We start from the raw sequence: 6,260 nt of genomic DNA on the forward strand, positions 1-6,260 counted from the left end.
CTCACGCTTGTCTCATTCCCTAGTAAATGGCTGAGCTTGTTTATCTCACATGTCAGGCGCTCAGCACTCCTTGCCCTGGCAAAGACTGTTGCTGAGGCTACGTGAGTGTAAAGGTCATATGCTTTGCCCATAATCATGAAATATAACCATTACTCAATTAATTTTAGGCCCAATACACCACTGTTTCTTATCCTGCTTGAGAACTGCTTACTAACCTGAGTCGACCACCAACTCAGTGTTTGGTGCTCTTTGGCCACCAGTTGCCCTTGCGCCTTAAATATCTACTACTAACATAACTCCTGGCGTCTTCCGTTACTTCCCCACGCGCGCCATCGCTGCCGGAAATGGAGGCGCTGTGCTCGGCGGACTTGACGATGAGTGAGCTCCGTATTGTGCTGGACACTCGGAGGCGACGTTCTGCACCGGGTTCCGACGGGCTGGCTTCCCAGACTCTTCGCAACATCGATGCGGCGCAGCTCCCTTCACTCTTGGAGAAGTTAAACCGCGTCTGGCGCACCGGCTGCGTTCCTGCGGCGTGGAGAGCCGCCATCGTGGTCCCTCTACTCAAAAGCGGGAAACCTGCCGGGACCATGAGCTCGTACCGACCCGTCTCGCTGACGTCGGTCGCCGGCAAAACGCTCGAGGCCATGTAGCTGCGCCGCCTTGAGTGGATTGCCGCGGCCCACGGCACTTTCGCTCCCGAGCAGAGTGGCTTCCGACGGCTGCGCTCAGCAGCCGACTCTCTCTCTGAGGCCGTCGCCACCCTCGAGGAGGCATTGAGCCGTCACGAGGCCGGCTACATCATCCTGCTCGACGTGCAGGGTGCCTTTGACGAGCTTCCTCATGCCACCAACATCGGAGCCCTCCACGACATGGGTGTCACCGGCCGGCTCCTGCACAACATTCGTGCCTTCCTTAGCGACCGCACGCTCCGAGTGCGGGTTGGCGGCGCGCTGAGCGACCCTGGCGGCGTGTTTTTGGGTTCTCAACAGGCTCTCAACACAGAAAAGAAACGCTGATGGTGCACCCCGAGCCACGCGCGCGCGCTTTGAAGCCCCGCCACTAACTATGCGCGGCAGCCCTCTCCCGTGGCGCAAAATCGTCCGTTACCTGGGGCTGCAGATCGACTGCCGTCTCAATTTCAACGCGGCAGTTTCGCATCTCTGCAAGGAGTCCCGCAAAGTGGCAAGCGCGCAGGGAAGCCGATGACATAATTGGCAAGCCAGATGAAAGACTGCACGAAAAATTGACAGCAGGCTCATGCGACCTTCAAGGATCCAAACTCGATTTCCAGCCAAGCCATTGCGTTCGAACAGTTGTAAGGACCGTTTCAGTGGAGTTGCGTGTAACTATACCGCATGCTTTAAAGCAATGCACTTATATCACTGGTTCGTTTGAAACCACGTGCGCAGTTTCTTGCTCTCGTGAAACTCAATTATATTTACGTAGTTTATTGCATGGACTGTAATTAGGCAAGACATTTTAACTTTAGCTTACACATATAACCCATACCGTGGACATTGATTTCGCCAAATATAGAAATTGTGAAATATAGAGTTAGCGGACAGCGAAGACGTCTAGGTAGACATCTCACGCTACCTGCGTGTCGTCGCCTCGGACTATTTGTAATGTCTCGAGTTTCTGCCCCTTTGTTCTGAACCGGTCCGCTAGATCACGCGCTGTTTCTGCCAATATGGCATTCCACGCACTGCCGACAGCCGACATTGAGCGGAGTCCCGACATGAGGCCGCCTTTCACCTTAAAAGTATGTTGCTCTCCAAGAACAGGTGGTGACGTTACAGTTGCATGCCGGAACCCATGCTCAAGTAGAGACTCAAAGACGACGCTGGAACGCTGGCACCACGTATGTCGTGCTTCAGAGTGGCCACCGCCACTCTGAAGCCCACTTCTGACACCAGGCATACTCGAAGTATGCACAGATGGCGGACCATAGTTTGCGTCACAAGAATTTCGCTAGTTTGCCAGAAGGTGCGACTTCAGACATAGTTTCATGTCCGAGGTTCCCTCGATCAAACGGGCCAGCAGTTTCATTGTTGCTAGACCGGCTACACAGTTCCAATACAAAGGGTACCTCCGGACTGACCCATCCGGGGGAAATCGGTAGTTGCCTTTTCCTACCCTCCTCTCCAATCTTCGTCTTTCTCCCTTTGAATCTTTCCTGTCCTCTCTCTGACTTCCTTTTACTTCCAATTTCACCGGCAGCATGCGTTAACGTAGTGTAGTCTATATTACCTTGGGTATGTTATATTAGGTTATAGTAGCTACGTAAAGCTGGCGTCTGCGTTTTCTTCGGGACTCGTAGCGACCCCTTGTTGGGCTCGCACAGTTCCGCATACTCGTACGGGACAATATATTCAACTAAGTAACATTAATTCACTAATTAAGTCACTAATTCTAGGAGCTAGAAGATCAAAGATAGAAATGCTTTTGTGAGTCACTGGACCTCCGAAAGCCACTGTCCCGTGTGTGGCGTACCCTAAGGGGTCTTCGCTCATGTCCCCAGCAACGACACCCATTTAACGCCCTTGCTCTCCATCAAAACCGCCGTGAGATTGACGTTGCAGAAGAGTTTTGTGCGAAAGTCGCCGGCGGAACAGTTCTACTCCCTGACATGGTTTTAGGCGACATTCCTGGTCCACGAGATACAAGTACGGACGCTCCTTTTTCTATGGAAGAGTTAGAGGCTGCTATGGCGCTATGTAGGTGTTCGTCTTCGCCAGGGCCCGACGGAATCACATATAATGCTATGCGCCACCTACGTCGAGAAGCGCGACGAGAACTGCTCAACCTTTTTAATAGGTCATGGCATGATGGCGTCGTTCCACAGGAATGGAAACGCAGCCGCTTGGTACCGTTGCTAAAAGCAGGAAAGTCACCGCTAGAACTGTCATCATATCGGCCTATAGCACTCGCCAGCTGCGTCGGAAAACTCATGGAGCGCATGATCCTCATGCGTCTCGAGTGGTATCTTGAACACCACAATATTTACCCCGACTCTATGGCGGGATTTCGACGAGGCCGTTCATCGATTGACAATGTAATCGATCTAGTGTCATCTGTTGAGCAGCAAAAGTCTTGGAAACGATTATCAGTAGCACTCTTTCTTGACGTGAAAGGCGCCTACGACAACGTTTCCCATCAAGCCATCCTAGACGCACTTTTGACATTGGAACTAGGAGGGCGAGTATTTCGATGGATCCAAAGCTACTTGACACAAAGATCCTTGTTTGTACGCACGGAAGATGGTCCGACTACTGACTACTACACATGCCGTGGCGTTCCTCAAGGCGGTGTTCTAAGCCCTATTCTTTTTAACCTCACACTTCTTGGGCTGGCCGATTCCCTACCGGAAACAGTGAGTGTCTCCATCTACGCCGACGACATCTGCATCTGGGCATCAGCGGTGACTCGCCCGCAGGTTCGGGCAAGGTTACAGAAGGCAGCAACACAGGCAACTGGCTATCTTTGCACACAAGGCCTAACCATCTCGACAGAAAAATGTGCGTTAGTCGCTTTTACGCGAAAAGCGATGTCTGGTTATCCAGTGTGAATCAATGGCCAGCATATCTCCTACAAGAGAAATCATCGGTTTTTGGGTGTCTTTGTTGACCGAGACCTCTCCTGGAGCCCTCAGGTTGCCCACTTGAAGAAGAACCTCACATCTATGGTTCACGTTTTCAAATTCATCGCCGGTAAAGCGTGGTGATCATCAGTGAGCTCTATGCTACAGTTGTACCGAGCACTTTTTATCGGCTTCCTACGCTATAGCTCTCCCGTGCTTGCTAAAACATGCAAATCAAATCTTCGAGCCCTTCAGAGCGTGCAAGCACAGGCATTACGTGTTTGCCTCGGCCTTCCGCGGAGCAGCGGAGCTCAACAGCAGGAACAGTTATCACGGCTCAAGACCATCCGATCACGACTTACATGACCATCGACACGCTTAGGGCCCATATTCGCCACGTTTCACGGATGCAATCAAGCTCTCTTGCCTCCCTGCCAGAACGACGACCACAGGCGTCATTCTCCAACGTGGTCAGCATTCATAGTGCCTCCCTACCATCGGGGTTCACACCCTCGACACGTTCACCGTCAGCGTTGTGGTGTTTAAAACAACCTGAAGTGCGCCTTTACGTTCCAGGAATAAGAAAAAAGACGGACATGCCCACTTTGGCCTTGAAGCAAGCAGCTCTCGATTGCTTGCACTCTTTCTACTCTGACCGAATCCACATATATACGGATGGCTCTTCTACTCAGACCAGCTCCACCGGCGCAGTGGTTATACCATCACGATCAATGAGCATCACATACAAGACTTCTCACGTGACGTCATCGACCGCTTCGGAGCTTGTTGCCCTCCGAGGTGCCATTGATTATATTGACAACCAACCGGTAATATCAATAACCGATTATATTTTATTAACAACTAACCGGTAATATTATGTGATTCAAAGGCGGCCCTACAATGTTTTTTGTCAGCTCTCCGTCGTGGGTCCTGCGAACAACTCGTCTCGGAGATACGAGAAACGCACCACCATACGATCGCAAAAGGACACGACGTCGTGTTTCAGTGGCTGCCGAGTCATTGCGGTATCACCGGCAACGACATCGCCGACGAAGCTGCTAGGAAAGCACACGAAGGAGCAAATATTGTTTCTGTACCTTTATCGAGGACTGACGCAGCCCAACACCTAAGCAAGCTAGCGCAAACTATGACATTGGAGAAGTGGCATACAACTGAATTCGCCCAACATTGGTTGCATTCTCTCGACCCATCTATGCAGCTGCGGATGTTGCCTGGATTTCCGCGAAATGAGGAAACAATGCTGTGCCGCTTACGCTTGGGTGTTGCATTCACCAATGCTTACACGTGTTTGATTGGAATGGCTGATAGCGCCGAGTGTAATGCCTGCGGTGTCGATGAGACTATAGAACACCTACTATGCTACTGTCCATCTTTTCAAAACGAAAGACATGACCTCTGCAACGTTCTCAATAGGCTAGATAGAAGACCGTTCACTTTCAGCAAGATCTTGGGACCATGGCCTCGAATATCACAGCTGCAAAAGGCCACAAAAGCGCTGCTGCGATTTTTAAAAGCTACAGGACTGACTGACCGTTTATGACCCGGACTGACTGATCATCAGTCATAGAACAGAGATCTGTTGCTACGTCGGCGATATCAACAGTGGACTTTCTATTCTTCTCTTAATCTCTCTCTCCCCTTTTTCCTTCCCCCAGTGTAGGGTAGCCAACCGGGCTCAGTCCTGGTTAACCTCCCTGCCTTTCATTAAATCATTTCTCTCTCAAGTCACTAATTATTGATTGTAGGACAGATACTGCAATTTAGGAATTGTAGCTGGTGATATATTAGGCGTACTTATTTGGAATCATTTCCAAATACACCAGTTCGGAGATACGTGCCATCAGACTCGCCCTAAAGATGCACTGTTGGTCCACTTACTTCTTTACCAAAACGCTATTTTCTGCATTAGAAGCACGGAAGCAACTGGTGCGCCCATGTAATTCGTCTGACACTTAGGAAGATAACATATCGAAATTGGTGTAATCCTAGACCTTATCATTTCTAGTGGAATGCATCTTGCAAACTCACCCGCTACAATTCGTTAATTGCAATGCAAAGTAATAACTTGCAAACAAAGTAATTAATTCAATTTTTCATTAGTCAACATTTGCTAATTATGGTTCGATTTCTCGTGTTAGTATGTCCGCCTCTTCGAATAATCCAGCTCAACGAGAAGAATTATCCTATCTGCCACAGGCGATATTAAAAATTCCATAAATCGCAAAATTACGCGCCTGCTTGCTTAGTGGCTATCGTGTTGGGCTGCTAAGCACGAGGTCGCGGAATGAAATCATGGCTACGGCGGCCGCATTGCGATGGGGGAGAAATGCGAAAACACCCGTGTACTTGAATTAAGGTGCACGTTAACGAACCCCCGGTGGTCTAAATTATTCCGGAGTCCCCTATTACGGCATGCATCATATTCAGATCGTGGCTTGGGCACGTAAACCCCATAATTTAATTTAATATTCTGAAACGTAACCACGATAACCCTGTATGTAAGGTGTGATATATGATGCAGTCATCGAGCACCAAGCGATATCGCAGTATAGGCCTATATGAAAGGCTGTGAGTAATATATTCTAATAAGGAACGATCTTGTACAATTATTTTTGAGCATAAGCGGATACACATAAAAACAGAAAATACGGTGGTT

Source organism: Dermacentor silvarum, chromosome 2 (assembly GCF_013339745.2).
Source record: "Dermacentor silvarum isolate Dsil-2018 chromosome 2, BIME_Dsil_1.4, whole genome shotgun sequence".
Classification (NCBI taxonomy): Eukaryota; Metazoa; Arthropoda; class Arachnida; order Ixodida; family Ixodidae; genus Dermacentor; species Dermacentor silvarum.